We start from the raw sequence: 13970 nt of genomic DNA, 5'->3' as shown, positions 1-13970 counted from the left end.
TAATTATTTCTAGTTTCTAGATAAATTCTAGTGTAGACAAAAAGTAACTTACGTATTATAAGTGTGTAAGTATGTGGTATATGCATGAAATAGGCATGGACCGCTATGAACGAAAAGGAAAATAAAAATAACAAACGCCAAACAATATTATTTTTAAGTTATAGTTTATTTATTAAATTATTAATTTAAAATCAATAGATTTGTATGACACCAAGTTCCCTGGCAACAACTGTTGTATCTTCAAATTTAAATTGTCTTGGATTGACTGTAAATAATAATAATGATAATGGGCAAGTAACATTAACCAACAACAGTCGAAGATAAAAGCACTCAGTGTGTCTTGGATTAACTGTAAATAAGCGTTCGATTTAAATAAATTGAGACATGCATCAACTGGTGAAACTTGCTTGCGGGGCATCCATTTTTTTGTTTGAGCCCAAGTGAAATAGCGTGGTATTTGTGAATAGAGTAATGTTCTTGCAAAGGCACCAAAATCATCCGTACTACTACACAATTAAAAAAATGCAGTGAGTGTAGATTTAGGTGGATTTGTACCACGATCAATCACTGTCTCGTTCGTGAAAAATACACGCTGACCGTTTTCAAGATGGACGGCTAACTGAACAGCTGCTGGATCCCGTTCATGAATTAGAAAACCGAAGATACGTCAAGCAGCTTCATTGGAACTGATGTACCGACCAATTTGGTAGAGCGTAATTTCACCGTTTTTGTTCATTGGAGGAGCATTTACATTAGTAAATGAGTTTTTACTCTAAACACAGCCATATCACTGGCTTTATGGACATACTTATATATTTGATGTTCTTCACAGAACTGCAAAACGCAACATTTATATGAGCATTGTATGTCTTGCTTAGCAGAGGCGAATACGGCACCACCCGCCATTGTCCCCTATTATCGGGATTTCTTCGACGATATATTGGATATCCGTCGGTATTTGTTATAGTATCATTAGTGAAATCTTTTGAAAAAATTTTAGTACATTTTCCATCTGCCATGCCAGGCGAAGACGAAGAAACGAAGTGGATGTAATGCTCGATGTACTTGTTGGCGTAGTTACATAAAATATTAAGAAAAAAATTTTTGTTTTTCAAAAATATAAACAACATTTATGTCAAAAAAATAAAAAATTTTTTGTCAAAGTAATAAGGATATTTTTGCTGGGTAGGGACTCCCTAATCACTTTAGCGGTATGAAAAATAGATAGTACCCGATTCTCAGACCTACTGAATACACCTATAAAATTTGGTAAAAATCGGTAAAGCCGTTTCGGAGGAGTACGGTAACTAACATTGTGACATGGAAATTTTATATATAAGACCGCAAACAGACATCGTTTGGCCTTGTGACTTATTGATGGTCTTTGCAAATGCCAATCTAATAGGAAATTGAACGCGTTTGAATTAAATTGGCTTGTCTGTGAGAATCATTGGAATTCATGGCAATAAAAGTTTTTCGTTTCGGAACTTGCCATTCAAAATGGTGGCTTCGATAATGTTTTTCATCAATTTTTTAATTACCAATCGCGTACTATTGCATAGCCGTGGTGGGTTCAAATTCCGAAGTAAAATAATCGGTGATCCAACTTTCAGTCGTAAAATGTGTGGTGGCATGCCTGGCAAATCAGGTGAGTTTAAAAACTCTGCTGGATAGTTTACAACTTCGTTGGTATCACAAACTGTATCGATCGATTTGTATGATATTAAGTCGCCTGGCAATGTCTGTTCTAACTTGAAGTTTAATTCATCAACGTCCACGTTTTTTTTGCTGCTAATGGCTCTTTCTCCCAGCCACCCATGATTTATGTATTGTATGTGTACATCTGGAAATACGCGGTCAATGAGAGCATTTTGGGAATCAACGATAGTGCAGAAATTAGGGGGCAGTTTTATGAATTCAGTATTTTCATAGACAACAACTTTTCATATCATAGCAAGTTTTCTTTTTAAAAATATAAAAAAATTTATGTCAAAAAAATAAAAAAATTTTTATTAAAGCAATAAAGATATTTTTGCTGGATAGGGACACCCTAATCACTTTAGCGGTATGAAAAATAGATAGTAGCCGATTCCCAGACCTACTGAATACGCATATAAAATTTGGTAAAAATCGGTAAAGCTGTTTCGGAGGAGTACGGTAACTAACATTTTGACAATGTTAATTTTATATATAAGATATAGATCGATACACATATATATTAAAACGGAAATGGTCATTTAACAAATAAATAAATTTTTTGTTTTAATAAACTGCCAGAAAACAATCAATAAATTTGAAATTAAAATTTTTTTTGAGTTCATGTATAACAAGTTTTGAAAATGCATTTTCTGCTATTTAATAAATGACTTATTTTGCATATAACTTAACAGAAACGTGTAATCTAACAGCTTTTAGTTTTTAGTACCTTTATCATTTTTTATTATCTATGAATACATACATATATAATTTACGTTTTATTTTATTCTTTAATATGAACATATAAGTAATATAATTCTTTAGCGACCACATACATACATATACATTTTCATTTTATAAAAATAGTAGCATATATTATTATGAGTTTACATTGCACTTACTTGTATGCTTCTACTGCTAATAATCGTATGAACTTCACGATATACATATGTATGTATATTTAAAGACAAAAAAGATAAAAATGTATTTCTTCTTGAATTAACTTACGCAACATAAAGCAGTCGTTCCTTTTTATAAATATTTAATGTTGAGCTAGAATATTAAGTTAAGAATGGATGGTGTTTTTTGTTATTTTTGTTAAAATATTACTTTGTCAGTCCTAGTGCACAAAGGCAGTGACAACACATAAAATACATCTACAGATAACAGTAAAACATAATCTCAATAAAATATAAATGATCTAACCGTAATGTAACCAATTTATAACTTGGTTCGGGAATTTAAAACATTACAGTTGCAAATACATATGTAGGTACATATGTTGATTAATTTAAAACTTAAGGTTCGTAGCCAAAAAGCATATAAAAGGTAATTTTGTCGGAAAGCAGAAAACATTTACAATCTCACATTTACATATGTATCTCAATTGTTTCCTGTACTGTTGTAGTGTTGTACTTACTTCTTAGATAGTTAAATGCCTAGTTTGAGCATCTACCTCATTGAGTTACGCTTATACCTCATTTATGCACTTTGAATTTCTATTAACTTTTATAGCTAAATGTCCAGGTTTGGCAGCTATTTCCTTGTGCTACTCTTACATTAGTATGATCTTTCTTCCATATGTTTTATCATTTATCATTTATCATTTATCATTTACTGCAAAGAAAAAAAAATTCGATTGAGTTAATTTCAATAAAATAAAAAAATTCTAATTGTATTTAAAATTAAAATTTTTTTTTCCATCAGTTAGGTTGTATACTTAGGACACTATTATCTTTTACAGCATATATAATATTAGTTTTAAGTGTCAAATGTTTCTAACAGAGTTCCAATATTTTGTGATTTGTGTGTACATAGAGTATTTCGGGGACTGCCTACCTATTTAATCCTTTTAATTAATTTTTATGCTGTCTCTATATCAAACAAAGTAGCCATCTATGCTTTTGAGATGATTATTACAATAGATTAGTCAATATAGTAATAGTATACAAGAAAATCTTTGAACGCATTAATTGTATTTAAATATTTTCTGAAGTAAAAAAAAAATAAAAATTCTGTTTCAATATCAATACTTAAATAAAAACTTAAGTATCTATGTTGGTATCTTTGAATATAATTATCCTTGTTATTTTTAAATAAGTACAAACACATACATATAAAAATATTTTTTGTTAATAATTTCAATTAAATTTATTTTAGTTTAATTAGGTTTTTACAAAATTACTGCCTAGTAATTTGGTATTAGTAATTTACAATATTTATAATGGTTTAAAAATTATTAAAAGTAAAAATCAATATAAACAAAAAATTAATTAGTATATCCTAAAAGTAAATTAATAAAAAGTTATAATAATGACTATTAGTACATAAATTTTACTATATATTATTTCGTGTGTAATTGATATACATTTTTAAAGAATTTCATTTGCGTAATATTTTTATTATTATTGTTTATTATTTATATATGAAGTTGCATTTCAAATTAAACTGGCGATTTCAAAACTTCATACAACAACATAAGGTTCGATTCGAATTTTTTTTGTTAATTAAATACAATGATAACAGAAACACTTATATTTCATTTAATTATAAATGTATATAATATTTACAGAATGTTAGGACGTTACTTGAATAAAGATTATTGAATTTCGATTTTCGTATTTTATACAGTTCAAGACTCGTATTTCTGACTATATTTTTGTAAATATATGAAGCTTTCTCTTCAAAATACATACATATATTTTTAAAATTTAAAATAAAAATAACTGCTTATTCTTGTTTATTTTATATTACTGCAAAACTGTAGATTTGTTATTGCATGTTAAAGTATGTATTTGTGCGATTTCAATTTGATGTTCTCTGGGACTCGTTTAAGGGGTATTATTCAAACATTTGAAATATACTCTAAAGTCTGAATGGTTCACGTTTTTCGACTGGTGTAGTACCACGAGAAGTTCTGCGCATCGTTGAACTAAATGTTGGCTCAGGTGAACTCTTTCTTGGGGTTTGCATGCCTGATGGTGTTGAACTGCCACTTATATTTCGCCTGTAGGATCAAATGTTCAATATGTATTATTTTTTGAATTCAGTAAAAATAAAACTGTCAACATTGTAGTAAGTAAATAACGTAAAGTAATAAAAATAAAGTAATTTCGTTTAAAATACAATATGTAATTTCGGTTTTTTTTCACCCTTTACTTTTTTGTTATTAAGAACTTGAAATTCCTGTAATGTCCATAAAAAGAGAGCTTATAATTGTGAAGTATTCATTATATAACGATTATATCCCTCACTGCAAGAGATAATCGTAAGTAACGGATATTATCATAAAAAAAGGCAAGCAGTATAATTAAAATTATTTTTTATTCGTTTTAAAACTAAGCTCTAAATTTCATATTTAATTTGAGAATAACAAGTAAATAATTAAAAAAAAATATTATAAGCATCACTTATAAATAAATAAAAACAAACGTATTAAAATTTTGTAAACTGATCAACTTGGTTAAATACGTTATACGTTTACTTGATTTACCCTGAACTGCTTGGTTGATTAGTACTTTTCGATGCTGTAATACTTGTAGGTGAAGAATTCGATAAATGATCGATTGATGGCACTTTAATGGGAATCCTTGATTGCCGGCTTTTAATTATTTAATATTAAATATAAACATAAATGATTTGTATATTATGTTTAGAGTTTCAGAAAGAATGTTATTAAGTATTTTAAATAAATATCTTATAATAGTTACTTTAATGTTCTTAATTTATCTATATTTGAAGCCGAAACCTGTTAAAGCTGGTATACTGGATGATCTACTCATGCCTCCATTACTTTATATATTAATTGTTATCGTTGTTTTTATTTCTTATTTGTTAATAATTGCAATAAGTTGTTTAAGTGTCCATAAATATTAAATAAAAAAGTTAATCGGTATTAATTTTATAATATCAATAAATCAATCAATAAATTACTTTAAATAAGTAAAATACATTGATTTATAGTAGGAAGTATAATTAATGTCAACTGAACAAATTAAAAATATTGAAATAAATCATAGTGTATCTTGTAACAATCTTGTACTTAGAGTTATAACTTAGCACATAATTTTCTCACGAAAACTACTAAATTATATCACGAAAGTTATGTGTCGCAAGAACATACATATAAACAAATTATATTTTTGTTACGATTCATACTTTCTGTAAATTAAAAACACTAATAAATAATTATCTGTGCAATGTTAACTATGTGATTTATTTCCAAAAAAAAAAAAATAATAATAAAGATATAACGATTTTTTTTTGCAGGTTAACAGTTTGTCTCTCTACAAATCGAATTACATACCTTTTTGACAGAGTTTTATTTCAAAAAAAGGAAATAATATTTACAAGGAAATTAACTTTGAGTGCAAAAAAAAATGTAAAGAAACATTTTAATATAAAGGTTTTTGAACAGAACTGAATAACAACTGCTAAATTAAAAATAACTATTATATCACTAATTAATGCAATTGTTCTATATTTTATATGATTTTGTTTTAATATAACAGAGCAAGTAAATTTGGTAATGAAATTTGTCAAAAAATTGAGCTTCAAGTTTAAAGGATAGAAGTTTGACTAATAAAAAATATTGAATACTGATGATGGGTATAAATTACATACATAAAGAATATTGTTCAGTGTTCAATTCATTTTAGTTTATTTAATAATACTTAGAAGACACAGTTATTTTGCACACATAATTACTTTTGATTTCAGTTGTTATTTAACGTGCTAATATTCTACATTAGCGGTTTTACAAATAAAGTAAATATAACAAATACAACTTTTGTTTTATATATGTATGTACATAAATAGGGTATAAATAACATTACACAAATAAATAATATAAAAACACAATAAACATATAAAACATACATTAAAATATTATGCATTCAATAATTATTTAAAAACACAATAAACATATAAAAGAAACAATAAAAATATATTATTAATAAAATCCATCTTATTTAATGGATGACCCTGTGCGCTTCAAATCATGTTTGGTTTTGGTTTCTTCGTCTATGACTACAACCGTACGCACGCTATAACTGTAAACAGGACAAGAGAGGGAAGCAAGGGCTCAAGTAGGCAACTAACACGACGCCAATAATTAAATGCTTGAAAAATAAGAAGTAATAATTTCAAAGAATTTATGCACTGCATGTGCAGAAAATCAATCAAATATTTTGTGAAAAATATACAAAAACCAAACCATGCATCATCTTCAGAAATATTGCCTCACATACTCTTTCATACAAAATCATTTAGAGTGTGCAATAGAATGAAGAATATAAGAACAATTTAGTATTGATTATTTTTTGTTTTCTTTTGTTACATGCAAACGTTTTATTTTTATTACTATATAATTATTACTATATAATTATATATATTTATTATTATATAATAAAAATAACTGCATAACATGAAAACGTTTGCATTTATTTTAATACATAACCCTGTAAACTTCAAATCAATTTGCATTAGATTACAAACACAATAGGTTTTTACAAATTTTAAAGAAAACATGTACATATATCATATTAATGCACACCCATACACAGTTATTAGTATGCCTACGAATGGAGTCATAGCGGAAAAAAAACATAATTGTGATGAGCGGACAGAGAAATGGCACCAACCCATCTTCTCTTCTTCATTCTTATTGCACACTCTAAAAGATTTTGTATGAAAGAGTATGTGAGGCAATATTTCTGAAGATGATGCCTGGCTTTGTTTTTGTATATTTTTCACAAAATATTTGATTGGTTTTCTGCACATGCAGTGCATAAATTTGAAATTATTACTTCTTATTTTTCAAGCATTTAATTATTGGCGTCGTGTTAGTTGCCTACTTGAGCCCTTGCTTCCCTCTCTTGTCATGCTTACAATTATAGCGTGCGTACGGTTGTAGTCATAGACGAAAAAACCAAAACCAAACATGATTTGAATAATCTTTTGATGTAAACAAAGTCCCGCAAGCAGAGTGACAAAAAAATTTAACAAAACAAATTTCTAATTGTTGTTCGCATTGCAGTGAAATTTAATTAAAATAAATGCATAACATAAAAAATGCGTGTGCAATATTTTCCTTAAATTTGTTTATGCACGCCAACAAAAGAAATAGTTACTACAAATTTAACAAATTTTTGCTAGTAACAAAAAAATAATCAATACTAAATTGTTCTTATATTCTTCATTTTATATATTCTACTCTAAATGATTTTCTATGAAAGAGTATGTGAGGCAATATTTCTGAAAATGATGCATGGCTTTGTTTTTGTATATTTTTCCTAAAATATTTTCTAAAATATTTTTCCTGAAATATTCATATATACATATAGTATGTACATACATATATGAATCACAAAAAATCACGTTTGACTGATTTGTTTAGAAAAATGAATAAGGATAATAATGGTTGAATACCACGTGCCGAATTCATATATGGAATAATAAGTACGAGTATTTATATAATGTAGAATACCTATTATTTATTTTTTAAAGAATTTGACACTTCTCGAATGGAAATGGGTGCAGTGGCAGATCTTTTTGATCGTAATGGTGGAGACCCGATTGGCAAGAACGCAAACCAGCAACTGATTCAGATAAAATACATGATGAAGTTAAACGCCTTGTTATCCTTTGCACATGTCGACAAAAATTTTGCGTATTTCAAGTTGGCAAAGGGAAATATAGGGTTCGTAAAATACTAATTATCGGATCTTAAAGCTTAATACTCCATCTTCTATTTAAAACAATATTATTTTTGTATAAAACAGTTTGGCGACTCGACTCTCAAAAATTACGAATATTGCGAATATTGCGTAGCACAGTTATGGTTCGTGTAGGTGGCGGCTGGCTTGCACTTGATGAGTTCTTATAAAAAAATTTTCCTTGTCGCGGTAAGTAAATAGTTAAGAATTTTGTACTTTCTCATATTGAATAAACATAATTAAAATATTCATATGCTTATAATTAAAACATTTCTTTAGCGTAATATAACATTATTATTACATTTACATAACAAGCATAACATGCTTTCATAGTAAAATTGTACATTGTTCATTTCATAAATCATTTTAGCTGGTTTTAATGACTCGAGTGTTTTATTACAACTCTGCTCTACATAATCTATTTAATCATCCATACGTCAGTGAAAATACATATATATATTAAATAATATAATTATAAATGAAATATATATATATAATATATATAAATATCGCATACGTAATATAATATAGTAAAATATATTATATATATATATATATATATATATATATATATATAGATACACATATATATTAACACGAAAATGGTCATTTAACAAATAAATAAATTTTTTATTTTAATAAACTGCCAGAAAACAATCAATAAATTTGAAATTAAAATTTTTTTTGAGTTCATGTATAACAAGTTTTGAAAATGCATTCTCTGCTATTTAATAAATGACTTATTTTGCATATAACTTAATAGAAACGTGTAATCTAACAGCTTTTAGTTTTTAGTACCTTTACCATTTTTTATTATCTATGAATACATACATATATAATTTACGTTTTATTTTATTCTTTAATATGAACATATAAGTAATATAATTCTTTGGCGACCACATACATACATATACATTTTCATTTTATTAAAATTGTAGCATATATTATTATGAATTTACATTGCACTTACTTGTATGCTTCTATTGTTAATAATCGTATGAACTTCACGATATACATATGTATATTTAAAGACAAAAAAGATACATATGTATGTATTTCTTCTTGAATTAACTTACGCAACATAAAGCAGTCGTTCCTTTTTATAAATATTTAATGTTGAGCTAGAATATTAAGTTAAGAATGGATGGTGTTTTTTGTTATTTTTGTTAAAATATTACTTTGTCAGTCCTAGTGCACAAAGGCAGTGACAACACATAAAATACATCTACAGATAACAGTAAAACATAATCTCAATAAAATATAAATGATCTAACCGTAATGTAACCAATTTATAACTTGGTTCGGGAATTTAAAACATTACAGTTGCAAATACATATGTAGGTACATATGTTGATTAATTTAAAACTTAAGGTTCGTAGCCAAAAAGCATATAAAAGGTAATTTTGTCGGAAAGCAGAAAACATTTACAATCTCACATTTACATACATACACATAGCCAATAAACTCTGCGTACACCTTACGAATTTTGATATGTGATAAAGAAAAATAACATAAATAAATATTTTTAATTAAAATTTTTACATATATTTATTCTTTGAATTATTAAGTTTAAATAGCAAAAGACAAAAATTGTATTCGACTATTCATTCCAGAGATAACGGGATAAAAGTGTGCCTGCATGTAAAAATAGGCCCCATAAAGTCTGCGTACAGTTTGTTTGTTTAGAAACTACCGTTAATTTTTAAGCAGTTTGTTCTTATTTTTGCTCATTTGGTATTATTTAACATTTGAATTGAACATTTACCGATCTCAGTGATCAATTAATTTTTTAGTAGTAACTATTTTAAAGTATGGAATCAAGGGGAAAAGTAATTAGTGTGTACGAAAGAAAAATAATTATTAAACTATGGAAAGATGGAAAAAGTTTCCGCAAAATTGGTGAAACTATTGGAAGAACGCATTCATCAATCCAGCGCGTAGTGGACAACTTCAAAAAAAACCGGAATTTTAACATCTAAACCGCGTCCTGGGCGTCCAAAAGTTTTATCAGTCCGAGAAAAGCGAAAAATAGTCCATATGATAAAGATGAACTCTTTCATTACTTCTTCGAAAATTGTGAAATATATAACACAATCATTTAAAAAAAGTATTTGTGCGGAGACTGCTAGGAAAGTATTACATATAGCTGGATATCATGGTAGAGTCGCTAGAAAGAAACCATATATTTCACTTGTAAACAGGTAAAAGCGCGTTGAATTTGTAAAGAAATACATAAATAAACCTCCGGAGTTCTGAAAACAAGTGTTATTTTCAGACGAAAGCAAGTTCTGCATCTTTGGTATAAAAGGTCGTCAAATTGTGCGGCGGAAATAGGAGCGGCGTTTGAGAAACAAAATCTTGTTGGTACAATCAGACACGGCGGTGGAGGAGTTATGGTATGGGGTTGCATGGCGGCTGATGGTGCAGGTCAGTTGAAATTTATAGAACCGACAATGAATAAATGGGGTTATTTAAACATTTTAAAAAGAAATTGGAAACAATGTGCAGATAATTTGGGCTTACCCACGTCATTTTGGTTCCAACAGGACAATGACCCAAAACACACAGCGGAGATTGTTAAACTTTGGCTTTTGTACAACGTTCCAAGACAGCTTAAAACACCTCCACAATCACCTGATCTCAATCCTATTGAGCATCTTTGGGATTTATTGGAAAAAAGAATTCGTCAGCATGTGATAACAAGTAAAGAGGCTTTGCGGAGTACAATGCAAGCCGAATGGATGAAAATTACTGCTGAAGAAACTCAGAAGTTGGTTAATTCCATGCCAAATAGATTAAGTGAAGTTCTAAAACAGCGTGGTTACCCAACAAAGTATTAATTTAATAAAATTTAACTTTATTTTTATTATTTTTACCGATTTTATCAGTTTTTTTATAACTGTACGCAGACTTTATGGGGCCTATTTTTACATGCAGGCACACTTTTATCCCGTTATCTCTGGAATGAATAGTCGAATACAATTTTTGTCTTTTGCTATTTAAACTTAATAATTCAAAGAATAAATATATGTAAAAATTTTAATTAAAAATATTTATTTATGTTATTTTTCTTTATCACATATCAAAATTCGTAAGGTGTACGCAGAGTTTATTGGCTATGTGTATGTATCTCAATTGTTCCCTGTACTGTTGTACTGTTGTACTTACTTCTTAGATAGTTAAATGCCTAGTTTGAGCATCTACCTCATTGAGTTACACTTATACCTCAATTTCAATAAAATAAAAAAATTCTGATTTTATTTAAAATTAAAATTTTTTTTCCATCAGTTAGGTTGTATACTTAGGACACTATTATCTTTTACAGCATATATAATATTAGTTTTAAGTGTCAAATGTTTCTAACAGAGTTCCAATATTTTGTGATTTGTGTGTACATAGAGTATTTCGGGGACTGCCTACCTATTTAATCCTTTTAATTAATTTTTATGCTGTCTCTATATCAAACAAAGTAGCCATCTATGCTTTTGAAATGATTATTACAATAGATTAGTCAATATAGTAATAGTATACAAGAAAATCTTTGAACGCATTAATTGTATTTAAATATTTTCTGAAGTAAAAAAAAAAATAAAAATTTTGTTTCAATATCAATACTTAAATAAAAACTTAAGTATCTATGTTGGTATCTTTGAATATAATTATCCTTGTTATTTTTAAATAAATACAAACACATACATATAAAAATATTTTTTGTTAATAATTTCAATTAAATTTATTTTAGTTTAATTAGGTTTTTACAAAATTACTGCCTAGTAATTTGGTATTAGTAATTTACAATATTTATAATGGTATAAAAATTATTAAAAGTAAAAAACAATATAAACAAAAAATTAATTAGTATATCCTAAAAGTAAGTTAATAAAAAGTTATAATAATGACTATTAGTACATAAATTTTACTATATATTATTTCGTGTGTAATTGATATACATTTTTAAAGAATTTCATTTGCGTAATATTTTTATTATTATTGTTTATTATTTATATATGAAGTTGCATTTCAAATTAAACTGGCGATTTCAAAACTTCATACAACAACATAAGGTTCGATTCGAGTTTTTTTGTTAATTAAATACAATGATAACAGAAACACTTATATTTCATTTAATTATAAATGTATATAATATTTACAGAATGTTAGGACGTTACTTGAATAAAGATTATTGAATTTCGATTTTCGTATTTTATACAGTTCAAGACTCGTATTTCTGACTATATTTTTGTAAATATATGAAGCTTTCTCTTCAAAATACATACATATATTTTTAAAATTTAAAATAAAAATAACTGCTTATTCTTGTTTATTTTATATTACTGCAAAACTGTAGATTTGTTATTGCATGTTAAAGTATGTATTTGTGCGATTCCAATTTGATGTTCTCTGGGACTCGTTTAAGGGGTATTATTCAAACATTTGAAATATACTCTAAAGTCTGAATGGTTCACGTTTTTCGACTGGTGTAGTACCACGAGAAGTTCTGCGCATCGTTGAACTAAATGTTGGCTCAGGTGAACTCTTTCTTGGGGTTTGCATGCCTGATGGTGTTGAACTGCCACTTATATTTCGCCTGTAGGATCAAATGTTCAATATGTATTATTTTTTGAATTCAGTAAAAATAAAACTGTCAACATTGTAGTAAGTAAATAACGTAAAGTAATAAAAATAAAGTAATTTCGTTTAAAATACAATATGTAATTTCGGTTTTTTTTCACCTTTTACTTTTTTGTTATTAAGAACTTGAAATTCCTGTAATGTCCATAAAAAGAGAGCTTATAATTGTGAAGTATTCATTATATAACGATTATATCCCTCACTGCAAGAGATAATCGTAAGTAACGGATATTATCATAAAAAAAGGCAAGCAGGAAAATTGTTTAGCAAATAATTATCATGCATAAATATTTAGTATTATTAAAATTATTTTTTATTCGTTTTAAAACTAAGCTCTAAATTTCATATTTAATTTGAGAATAAAAAGTAAATAATTAAAAAAAAATATTATAAGCTTCACTCATAAATAAATAAAAACAAACGTATTAAAATTTTGTAAATTGATCAACTTGGTTAAATACGTTATACGTTTACTTGATTTACCCTGAACTGCTTGGTTGATTAGTACTTTTCGATGCTGTAAACTTGTAAGTGAAGAATTCGATGTATGATCGAATGATAGCACTTTAATGGGAATCCTTGATTGCTGGCTTTTAATTATTTAATATTAATTATAAACATAAATGATTTGTATATTATATTTAGAGTTTCAGAAAGAATTTAATTAAGTATTTTAAATAAATATCTTATAATAGTTACTTTAATGTTCTTAATTTATCTATATTTGAAGCCGAAACCTGTTAAAGCTGGTATACTGGATGATCTACTCATGCCTTCATTACTTTATATATTATTTGTTATCGTTGTTTTTATTTCTTATTTGTTAATAATTGCAATAAGTTGTTTAAGTGTTAAAATCATTATGTTGAATGCCAATTAGTTATTAGTTTTGAGAATGATAGATGTGGAGAGTTCATGTTCAGAAAT

General features: G+C 27.2%; 1 long non-coding RNA gene across 2 annotated transcripts; it reads left to right on the top strand.

The window, feature by feature from the left end:
* Positions 1-8053: 8053 nt before the first annotated feature.
* LOC119663194 lies at positions 8054-13088 on the top strand. 2 transcript variants are annotated; one of them, XR_005250982.1, is made up of 4 exons: positions 8054-8154; positions 8203-8395; positions 8478-8600; positions 12760-13088. It is a non-coding gene; the product is annotated as an uncharacterized LOC119663194 (long non-coding RNA). The 2 variants fall into 2 exon arrangements; XR_005250983.1 differs by lacking the exon at positions 12760-13088 and adding an exon at positions 8782-8854.
* The last annotated feature ends 882 nt before the right edge of the window (positions 13089-13970 follow it).

Source organism: Teleopsis dalmanni, unplaced genomic scaffold (assembly GCF_002237135.1).
Source record: "Teleopsis dalmanni isolate 2A unplaced genomic scaffold, ASM223713v2 unscaffolded_contig_0201, whole genome shotgun sequence".
Classification (NCBI taxonomy): Eukaryota; Metazoa; Arthropoda; class Insecta; order Diptera; family Diopsidae; genus Teleopsis; species Teleopsis dalmanni.
Note: the sequence above shows the minus strand (reverse complement) of the source record. Positions and strands in the feature narration are given on the sequence as shown.